Source organism: Procambarus clarkii, chromosome 65 (genome assembly GCF_040958095.1).
Source record: "Procambarus clarkii isolate CNS0578487 chromosome 65, FALCON_Pclarkii_2.0, whole genome shotgun sequence".
Classification (NCBI taxonomy): domain Eukaryota; kingdom Metazoa; phylum Arthropoda; class Malacostraca; order Decapoda; family Cambaridae; genus Procambarus; species Procambarus clarkii.
Window position 1 is genome coordinate 4785494 of NC_091214.1, and position 11910 is coordinate 4797403.

At 45.0% G+C, this 11910-nt stretch overlaps 1 long non-coding RNA gene across 1 annotated transcript; it reads right to left on the reverse strand.

The window, feature by feature from the left end:
* Window positions 1–9397: 9397 nt before the first annotated feature.
* LOC138354870 (uncharacterized) lies at window positions 9398–10488 on the reverse strand. The gene is made up of 2 exons (XR_011223688.1): window positions 10282–10488; window positions 9398–9717 (listed from the first exon to the last, which is right to left on the reverse strand). It is a non-coding gene; the product is annotated as an uncharacterized lncRNA (long non-coding RNA).
* Window positions 10489–11910: the final 1422 nt, after the last annotated feature.

Below are 11910 nucleotides of genomic sequence, written 5' to 3' on the forward strand. Positions count from 1 at the left end.
TTAATATTTAGTGCTAATTGCATTGAGAGACGAACCAAAGCTGCCTATAACTAATGCCTGTGACCGCCTATAATCACCCAAACCTCGTACCCCGAGCTACCAATCACTACCACTACCAATCACCAAATTATAGATTCTACGGAGCCTATACATCCAAACCTTTTTCTCAGTTTACCACTCGATAAAATCCGTAACTATTTTAGCCTAACCTGAAGCGTACGAAACCAACCAACCCCCCCAACCCCATCGTGGCGTATGCATATCAAAACGTCAGTATTATGGCGCTTTAATTCGTATGAACACGTCCCATTTATTAAGGGATTGGTCGACTCCGTCATAAATGTGACGTATTGGGGCAAGAGGACATTTAAAAGAAAAAGACTTTTCTTCAATAGAGGACATGAAGAGGAGGGTGGTGGGGGGAAGTCGGCTTGATCAACCACCCTGTTTGAGCACACAGGTCATGTAACAGGTGGTTGACAGGTCATGTAACAGGTGGTTGACAGGTCATGTAACAGGTGGTTGAGAGGTCATGTAACAGGTGGTTGACAGGTCATGTAACAGGCGGTTGACAGGTCATGTAACAGGCGGTTGACAGGTCATGTAACAGGTGGTTGACAGGTCATGTAACAGGCGGTTGACAGGTCATGTAACAGGCGGTTGACAGGTCATGTAACAGGCGGTTGACAGGTCATGTAACAGGCGGTTGACAGGTCATGTAACAGGTGGTTGACAGGTCGTGTAACAGGCGGTTGACAGGTCATGTAACAGGTGGTTGACAGGTCGTGTAACAGGTGGTTGACAGGTCATGTAACAGGTGGTTGACAGGTCATGTAACAGGTGGTTGACAGGTCATGTAACAGGCGGTTGACAGGTCGTGTAACAGGTGGTTGACAGGTCATGTAACAGGTGGTTGACAGGTCATGTAACAGGTGGTTGACAGGTCATGAAACAGGTGGTTGACAGGTCATGTAACAGGCGGTTGACAGGTCATGTAACAGGCGGTTGACAGGTCATGTAACAGGCGGTTGACAGGTCATGTAACAGTTGGTTGACAGGTCATGTAACAGTTGGTTGACAGGTCATGTAACAGGCGGTTGACAGGTCGTGTAACAGGTGGTTGACAGGTCATGTAACAGGTGGTTGACAGGTCATGTAACAGGTGGTTGACAGGTCATGTAACAGGCGGTTGACAGGTCGTGTAACAGGTTGTTGACAGGTCATGTAACAGGTGGTTGACAGGTCGTGTAACAGGTTGTTGACAGGTCATGTAACAGGTGGTTGACAGGTCGTGTAACAGGTGGTTGACAGGTCATGTAACAGGTGGTTCACAGGTCATGTAACAGGCGGTTGACAGGTCATGTAACAGGTGGTTGACAGGTCATGTAACAGGTGGTTCACAGGTCATGTAACAGGTGGTTGACAGGACCTAAAGTGCTCGTCAACAAGCCGTCAAAACAACGGGTGACAGAAATTTGGAAATAACCAGACAGACACAGACAGATCTCCCCTCCCCCCCGTTATCCTTCATATTAATAATAATAACAACAATGAGACAATTGTAACTGGAATTACAATTTTAATCATAATGAGAAAATCAGTATAAAAGCCCAGATGAGGCTTCGACCCTGTACACGCTGGGAACTCATCCTCATCACATAGTTTCCACTCATTTCCTCATTGATTCATCACGTGAACGCAATTTCTTTGCACAATAATAATAAAACTACTCTAAACATTAATTATATTAAGATAATTAATTTAATAAATTATTAAATCTAATAATAATCAACTTAGCTGCTTCTCAAGCCGGATCCACCACACGAACGCCGAGGCCCAAACTGGATTACTGACTGACGAACGGTGGCTTGGCGCGCTCCCTCAGCGGCGGTGCCGCTACAACCAACAAATGAGAGCTATTTGTACCTCCTTGCTCGGGTTCATGCCCTATTACACCTTGGATCACGTCAGGAGCTTCTGGAGCACATGATACGACGCTTTTTAACTAATGGACTTGGTGGTAAATGACGCTGTTAACTGTCTCGACCTTCCTCTTTGGAAGCGACGGCACCTGTGTAAATGACGCGTTAGCGATGGTGCCAGATTTCCTTAACTAGCAACCCTGAGAATAAATAGTACATTGTTTCAATACATAAATACTGTACCTACTAGACGAGCAACACTGTAATCTGATGTTATGCATTTGTTGAAATATATTATTAATAGCCTCAAGGACCAGTCAAACTTCCTTAAAAGGCCAGGATTGAACAAGCAGTTACGCAACTACCTACGACTCTATATACATCTTTCTCAATCTTTGGCGGCTTTGTTGACATTAAACAGCTGACGAGCGTCGGAACTTCCCAAGCAAATGTTTTTATTGTTATAAACAGCGTCCTGGCGCTTCGCAGCTTATTGTACACTGTTTAATATATGTAAACAAACCCGCCAGATATTGTACAAAAGATGTTCAGGTTCATAAGTGCTTGCGTAACTGGTTCGTGAATCCTGGGGCCAGATTCACAAATCAGTTACACAAACACTGAGGAATCTGCACACCTTTCCTCAATCTTTGGCGGTTGAGGAAAGATGTATTCACGTAGTGGTTGTGCTTGCAGGGGTTGAGCGTTGCTCTTTCGGCCCGCCTCTAAACTGTCAATCAACTGTTGTTGACGTTCGTTCGTAAATGCTTGCGTAACTGCTTAGTGAATCTGGCCCCTCGTCCCGATGTCGTAGGACAGCTTTCATATTTATCAACAGCAATCATCAAATTATTATGAATTATTAATTATTAATATTCTTATTGGGCCAAGAAATACAATAATGGGATGTACTCACCTAGTTGTGCTTGCGGGGATTGAGCTTTGGATCTTTGGTCTCGCCACTGTCAGTGTCAGTGAGAAAATGAGTAAGAATCGTGAGGAGGGTTCGAACCTGTGTTCCTGGGTGTACCTATCTTGAGGTTAATACTCGAGATAATTTCGGGGCTTTTTAGTGATCCCGCGGCCCGGTCCTCGACCAGTACTCCACCCCCAGGAAGCAGCCCGTGACAGCTGACTAACACCCAGGTACCTATTTTACTGCTAGGTAACAGGGGCATAAGGCGAAAGAAACTCTGCCCAATGTTTCTCGCCGGCGCCTGGGATCGAACCCAGGAGGACAGGATCACAAGTCCAGCGTGCTGTCCACTCGGCCGACTGACTTTCACGACCCGCTTCCATTTTGTAATAAGATAATTTCTGGCCTAAGGTAATACATACGACGAGCCTAATTGTGACACAACCACCATCACCACAACATTGGTGAAACGTTGCTGGCCGAGTCGTATGTGTTACTTTAGGCCAGAAATGATTTTACTACAAAATGGAAGCGGGTCGCGAAAGTGAAGTACTCTCCCGTTTTCTGATACGGGTCTTCTTTCGACAGCTTTCGAAAGAAGACAAGGTGATCAGACGACGATGGCCTTTTAGCCTTGTCTTTAAGATGTTTAGTAATTTATGCTATTTATAAATTTATATATGTATATGTAATTTAAAAATTATTTGCCCTGAAGATTCACCTCCACTGATATATTATGTTGCATCTATTATTTAAATATATAAATATTACTGTAACATTTTACCAGAACCTTTTGTATTATCAGTTTGTAGAATATTTAAAAACCAATATAGTGTTTAAGGAATCTTTTAAATGTATATAATTAAATTTTTATCCCTTTACTATTAAACTCTTATATAGCATATAATTATACACAATTAGCCTGAATCACTATTCTTATTTAAAGAGGTAAAAACATAGAAAAAAATTAGTTTTTATAGCAAACTAAATTATATTGTTTATTTACGGCGCATAGCCTGAGAGCCTGGGAGTGTATCCAGAGAGCCTGGGAGCGTAGCAAGAGTGTCTGCCTGATACCTGCTTGATGGGGTTCTGTGAGTGCTTCTCCCTAAGACCGGCCGAGGACAGGCTTGACACGTGAGAGCTTGGTCCACCAGGCTGTTGCTTGGAGCGGCCCGCTGGCCCACATATCCACCACAGCCCGGTTGTTCCGGCACTTCCTGAAGAAAACTATTTAGTTTTCTCTTCAAGATGTCCAAGGTTGTTCCGGCAATATTTTTTGTACTCGCTGGGAGGATGTTGAACAACCGTGGACCTCTGATGATTATACAATGTTCTCTGATTGTGCTTATGGCACCCATGCTCTTCACCTGGGAACGTAGCGCGAGAACATGGGAGTGAGAGAGTTCCCCGACATTCTGGGAGCAGGTCCCATGTTACCTCAGTAAGGGTAGAATTTGAAGATGTTTTGAAATTAAATTCGGAATTTGAGAGCAATTTAATTGAAAATTGTTCTTGTATCTGCGAGTGTTTGTGTTTTGAGTGTCCCCCCCCCCCCACCGCGTAGTGTTGCCAACGGCAACTACGTCAATGGTGTAGTCCCCGTGGTGCAGTGGTAAGACACTCGCCTGGTGTTCCGCGAGCGCTCTGTCATGGGTTCATATCCTGGCCGGGGAGGATTTACTGGGCGCAAATCCTTAACTGTAGCCTCTGTTTATCTCAACAGTAAAATGTGTACTTGGTTGTAACAACGATTCTTCGCGGTGGGAATCGTATTCCAGGGACCTGCCCGAAACGCTACGCGTACTAGTGGCTGTACAAGAATGTAATAACTCCTGTATATAATCTTAAAAAAAATGGTTATTGTAAGTCTTCAGTCCCCAGAGCTGTTTTAATATACGTTAAGGTAATTTACTTTTAGACAAACTCCTCCCTTAAGGAGGCCAAATTAACGTTCTACTGGAGGTGTTGCAGCAGCCCGTCCTTCTTAGGCTTCCCATCGTCAAGAAAACGGCGAAATTAGCATCATCTCCTAACTTACCCGAAGACCCATAACAGAAAACGGGAGTACGTCACTTTCACGAGTCGCTTCCATTTTCAAGTAAAACAATTTCTGACCCAAAGTAACGCGTACGAGCGAAAAGCGGCGATCTTCGGCAGAAGACAAGGTGATCAGACGTAGATAGATTTTTATTCTCGTCTTTAAGAGCTTCAATAATATATGCTATTTATACACATAATATATTTATATACAATATGTAATTAAAAACTTTATTTTTACAATGAATTCTGTATAAACCTATCATGTTAGACTCATTATTTAATTATATAAATATTACTGAAAACTTTAACTAGAAATTTTTGTACTATCGTCTGTAAATTATTTGATTATCCATATAGTCTTTAAAGAATTTTTTACAATTATATATTTAAGTTTTTGTCCGTTATTTACTAATCTCGTATATAGCTTCAAAATATAGACAATCAGCCTGAATGAATATTCTTATTTAAAGAGGAAAGTATAGAAAAAAATTAGTTTTTATAGTAAACTAAATTATATTGGTTATTAACGGCGCATAGCGACAAAGCCTGGGAGTGTTGCGGGAGAACATGGGTGCATAGCAAGAGAATCTGTTAGCGTAGCGAGAAAGTCTGGGAGCGTAGCGGAGAGCCTCGGTGCGTACCAACAGAGCCTGGGGGCGTAGCAAGAGAACATGGGAGCGTAGCGAAAGAGCCTGTGAGCGTAGCAAGAGAACACTGAGAGCGTAGTAGGAACATGGGAGCGTAGCTAAAGAGCCTGGGAGCGTAACGAGACAACATGGGAGCGTAGGGCGAGAACATAGGAGTGGGACAGTTCCTCGACATTCTGGGAGCAGGTCCCATGTTACGTCAGTATGGGGAGGAAATTGAAGATGTTTCGAAATTAAATTCGAATTTGAGAGCAATTTAATTGAAAATTGTTCATGTATCTGCGAGTATTTGTGTTTAGAGTGTCCTTCCCCCCCCCCCCCACGTAGTGTTGCCAACGGCAACTACTTCAATGGTTATTGTAAGTCTTCAGTCCCCAGAGATGTTTTAATATACGTAAGGTAATTTCTTTTTAGAAAAGCTTTCTCCCCCGCCCCGCCCCCAGAAGAAAAAAAAGAGGCCAAATTAACGTCCTGCTGGAGGTGTTGCAGCAGCCCGTCCTTCTAAGGTTTCCCAACCTCAAGAAAACGGTAAAATTAGTGTCCTCTCCTAACCTACCAGAGGACCTATAACAGAAAACGGGACAGAACGTCACTTTCGCGAATCTCCTCCATTTTCTAGTACGACAATTTTTGACATAAATTAACGCAAGCGAGCAATATGTGAAGGTCCTCGATAGAGGACACGTTGATCAGACGACGAAACCCTTTAAACCTTGTCTTTTAAATCTACTGTAATAATCTTGAATATATCTTTTCAAAATTTTTATTCAATAATTTTAGGGTAAACACTCATCACTGCACGCAGAATTTAACTAGTTATAACTTTCCATAAAGTTTACTAAAGAATATTTGTATTATCATTTGCTAATTAAAGGGAGTTAACCTTAAATTTTTAAAATTTCCTTTTATAAGTATATATTATTTTTTTTATGCATTTATAAATAATCTTTTTAATTGCTTGTAATAATATAAAATAAACTTAAAACTATATTTGTATTGAAAAAGAAAAATGTAAAAGAAACATGGACTTTTATAGTACACTAAATTATATTAGTTATTTACAACGCATAGCGAGAGCGCCTGGGAGTGTAGCGAGAGAGCCTGGGAGTGTAGCGAGAGCGCCTGGGAGTGTAGCGAGAGAGCCTGGGAGTGTAGCGAGAGAGCCTGGGAGTGTAGCGAGAGAGCCTGGGAGTGTAGCGAGAGAGCCTGGGAGTGTAGCGAGAGAGCCTGGGAGTGTAGCGAGAGAGCCTGGGAGTGTAGCGAGAGAGCCTGGGAGTGTAGCGAGAGAGCCTGGGAGTGTAGCGAGAGAATCTGGGAGTGTAGCGAGAGAGCCTGGGAGTGTAGCGAGAGAGCCTGGGAGTGTAGCGAGAGAGCCTGGGAGTGTAGCGAGAGAACCTGGGAGTGTAGCCAGAGAGCCTGGGAGTGTAGCCAGAGAGCCTGGGAGTGTAGCCAGAGAGCCTGGGAGTGTAGCCAGAGAGCCTGGGAGTGTAGCCAGAGAGCCTGGGAGTGTAGCCAGAGAGCCTGGGAGTGTAGCCAGAGAGCCTGGGAGTGTAGCCAGAGAGCCTGGGAGTGTAGCCAGAGAACCTGGGAGTGTAGCCAGAGAGCCTGGGAGTGTAGCCAGAGAGCCTGGGAGTGTAGCCAGAGAGCCTGGGAGTGTAGCCAGAGAGCCTGGGAGTGTAGCCAGAGAGCCTGGGAGTGTAGCCAGAGAGCCTGGGAGTGTAGCCAGAGAACCTGGTAGTGTAGCGAGAGAACCTGGGAGTGTAGCCAGAGAACCTGGGAGTGTAGCCAGAGAACCTGGGAGTGTAGCGAGAGAACCTGGGAGTGTAGCGAGAGAACCTGGGAGTGTAGCGAGAGAGCCTGGGAGTGTAGCGAGAGAGCCTGGGAGTGTAGCCAGAGAGCCTGGGAGTGTAGCCAGAGAGCCTGGGAGTGTAGCCAGAGAGCCTGGGAGTGTAGCGAGAGAGCTTGGGAGTGTAGCGAGAGAGCCTGGGAGTGTAGCGAGAGAGCCTGGGAGTGTAGCGAGAGAGCCTGGGAGTGTAGCGAGAGAGCCTGGGAGTGTAGCGAGAGAGCCTGGGAGTGTAGCGAGAGAGCCTGGGAGTGTAGCGAGAGAACCTGGGAGTGTAGCCAGAGAGCCTGGGAGTGTAGCCAGAGAGCCTGGGAGTGTAGCCAGAGAGAATGGGAGTGTAGCCAGAGAGCCTGGGAGTGTAGCCAGAGAGCCTGGGAGTGTAGCCAGAGAGCCTGGGAGTGTAGCCAGAGAGCCTGGGAGTGTAGCCAGAGAGCCTGGGAGTGTAGCCAGAGAGCCTGGGAGTGTAGCCAGAGAGCCTGGGAGTGTAGCCAGAGAACCTGGGAGTGTAGCCAGAGAACCTGGGAGTGTAGCCAGAGAGCCTGGGAGTGTAGCCAGAGAGCCTGGGAGTGTAGCCAGAGAGCCTGGGAGTGTAGCCAGAGAGCCTGGGAGTGTAGCCAGAGAGCCTGGGAGTGTAGCCAGAGAGCCTGGGAGTGTAGCCAGAGAACCTGGGAGTGTAGCCAGAGAACCTGGGAGTGTAGCCAGAGAACCTGGGAGTGTAACCAGAGAACCTGGGAGTGTAGCGAGAGAACCTGGGAGTGTAGCGAGAGAACCTGGGAGTGTAGCGAGAGTGCCTGGGAGTGTAGCCAGAGAGCCTGGGAGTGTAGCCAGAGAGCCTGGGAGTGTAGCCAGAGAGCCTGGGAGTGTAGCCAGAGAGCCTGGGAGTGTAGCGAGAGAGCCTGGGAGTGTAGCGAGAGAGCTTGGGAGTGTAGCGAGAGAGCCTGGGAGTGTAGCGAGAGAGCCTGGGAGTGTAGCGAGAGAGCCTGGGAGTGTAGCGAGAGAGCCTGGGAGTGTAGCGAGAGAGCCTGGGAGTGTAGCGAGAGAGCCTGGGAGTGTAGTGAGAGAGCCTGGGAGTGTAGCGAGAGAGCCTGGGAGTGTAGCGAGAGAGCCTGGGAGTGTAGCGAGAGAGCCTGGGAGCTTGAAGGAAATAAATAATACGCTGGATATACCTTACTGAAATTAGATTTTTTTTTGTTTTTACCATTTTATGCAAGTTGCATTGAGAGACGACCCCAAGCCGCCTATAACTAATGCCAATGACCGCCTATAACCACCCAAACCTCGTACCCCGAACTACCAATCACCAAATTATAGATTCTACGAAACCTATACATCCAAACCTTTTTCTGAATTTGACACTCCGTAAAAACCTCAACTGTTTTGGCCTAACCAGAAGCTTACGAACCCAACCAACCCCCCCAACCCCATCGTGGCGTATGCATATCAAAACGTCAGTATTACGGCGCTTTAATTTGTAAGAACACGTCCCATTTATTAACGGATTGGTCGACTCCGTCATGAATGTGACGTATTGGGGCAAGAGGACTAAGCACAAGAAGTTGATATTTAAAAGAAAAAGACTTTTCTTCAACAGAGGACACGTGGGGGTTTCGGGGGGGGGGGGGGGGTCGGCTTGATCAACCCCCCTGTTTGAGCACACAGGTCATGTAACAGGCGATTGACAGGTCATGGAACAGGCGGTTGACAGGACTTAAAGTGCTCGTCAACAAGCCGTCAAAACAACGGGTAACAGAAATTTGGAAATAGCCAGACAGGCACAGACAGATTCCGCCCCCCCCCCGTTATCCTTCATATTAATAATAATAACAACAATGAGACAATTGTAACTGGAATTACAATTTTAATCATAATGAGAAAATCAGTATAGAAGCCCAGATGAGGCTTCGACCCGGTACACGCTGGGAACTCATCCTCATCACATAGTTTCCACTCATTTCCTCATTGATTCATCACGTGGAAGCGATTTCTTTGCATAATAATTATAAAACTATTTAAAACATAAATCATATTAAGATTATTATTATATTTATTAAATTAATTATTATCAACTTAGCTGCTTCTCAAGCCGGATCCACCACACGAACGCCGAGGCCCAAACTGGATTACTGACTGACGAACGCTGGCTTGCCGCGCTCTCTCAGCGGTGGTGCTGCTACAACCATCAAATGAGAGCTATTTGTACCTCCTTGCTCGGGTTCATGCCCTATTACACCTTGGATCACGTTAGGAGCTTCTGGAGCACATGACACGACACTTGTTAACTACTGGACTAGGTGGTGAATGACGCCGTTAACTGTCTCGACCATTCCTCCTCGGAAGCGATGGCACCTGTGTAAATGACGCGTTAGCAATGGTGCCAGATTTCCTTAGCTAGCAACCCTGAGAATAACTAGTACATTGTTTAAATACAAAAATACTGTACCTACTAGACGAGCAACACTGTAATCTGATGTTATGAATTTGTTGAAATATATTATTAACAACCTCAAGGACCAGTCAAACTGCCTTAAAGAGCCAGGATTGAACAAGCAGTTACGCAACTACCTTCGATGCTATATACAGCTTTCTCAATCTTTGGCGGCTTTGTTGACATTAAACAGCTGACGAGCGTCGGAACTTCCATAAGCAAATGTTGTTATTGTTATAAACAGCGTCCTGACGCCTCGGAGCTCATTGTACACTGTTTAATATATGTAAATAAACCCGCCAGATATTGAACAAAAGGTGTACAGGTTCGTAGGTGCTTGCGTAACTGCTTCGTGAATCCAGGGGCCAGATTCACGAAGCAGTTACGCAAACAATTACGAACCTGTACATCTTTTCTCAATCTTTGGCGGCTTTGTTTACAGTTATTAAATAGTTAACATAAATACAATAATGGGATGTACTCACGTAGCTGTGCTTGCAGAGGTTTAGCTTTGGCTCTTTGGTCTCGCCTCTATCGGTGTCAGTGAGAAAATGAGTAGGAGTCTTGAGGAGGGCTCGAACCTGTGCTCTTGGGTCAGCCCGTCCTCCAAACAAAGATCCAAAAGTGATTCCATGCACCCGCCAAACCCCCTGTTTATGAATGAAAAGCGGTTTACACACGACCCACAACTGCTGACGTTCGAACATATCCGGAACAAGTGCTTCACTGACGAATTTTGTTCGAATCACAACGCTGTAAATGCTTCACCCACGTACTACAAATACAAATAATCACCAACAGAACCTGAACACCTAACCTAACCTAACCTATGCCTATATATACACAATATGCTAATATATTATAATATTAATTTGTACTTGAGAAAATTCCCGTTTTGAATGAACAGCATGTTAAAATATATGAATGCGTCTGTGGGGTCGACCGCTGAATGTAATGGACTTGAGTCGAGGACGGGTTACTTGGGTGTACCCAGAACATAAGTTCGAATCTTTCTCAAGTTTTCTGATTTTCTCATTATTATTATTATTATTCATTATTATTATAAACGGTAACAGCCACTAACAACACACTAACTACCATAAAATATAAAGCCTGTAACTCTGAACTTTATTGTCCTTTGCTTTTAAAGTCAAAAGAATAAAGTGTTTCACTGATGCGGACGACATAAAACTTTCTGAACACTAAAGAATTCTTGTTAAACAAGTGACCCAAAACTTTGGCTGAAGACCATAGTCCTCTTGACTGTCAAAATGGCCGGCGGTCAGCCAGGTTAGGGATGGATTTGGTCGCTTGAGAAAAGTTTCAGAAGTCGTCTGATGAACTTCTGATTTGAATTGTGTAGCTGAGAAGCATTTCTCACTATTAATTGACATCTCTGTCATTATCAAGAATCATGCCTTGCACCACTGACACCACGAAATGCTGCATCATCCACTTGCCTGAAACCCAACAGCATCACAGCATCACTGATGCCTCGCGTCCAGCCTCCTGGCGGTCTCATACTCCCAAAAATGGGAACCCGAGATGGAGATGACCTGACCAATTCGTCACACTGTAAAACCGAATGACGGGAAAACATTTCTTCCCGCTCCCCGACTTCCGCTCTTCACCAGAGAGTCGATAAAACCAAGAGTAGCGTGTAGGCGGATAATTCAGTTTCGGTGTAACGACCGCTTCCCTCTGTGGTCATAACCGCGGCCGCTATTGTAATAACCCGTTGTTCCCCAGTATTAATCCTGTTATCTTGTGATCTCTCATAATCGTACTATACGCTCTCTGTTGTACATCTCTGTCTCTCTTCACTCAATACCCCAGCTTAACACTGTTACAGTCCAGTATGACCCCTCACTGGACGGCCACGTATGTAAGATGAATATTAAATGAGGAAGATACACCAAGGACAAGGGTTATTAGTTAAAAAATATAACCAAACACATTTGCACTGCCACCACCTTCCTGACCAACCATACCTGAATGTGTCAATCACCGATCCCCCAGGAAGGCAAGGAATCAGTAACCATGGGACTCCGGGTAATATGAATTTCAGTAATAAATTTTGGAAAATTAGTTTGTGTAATTTACGTTACTTATTT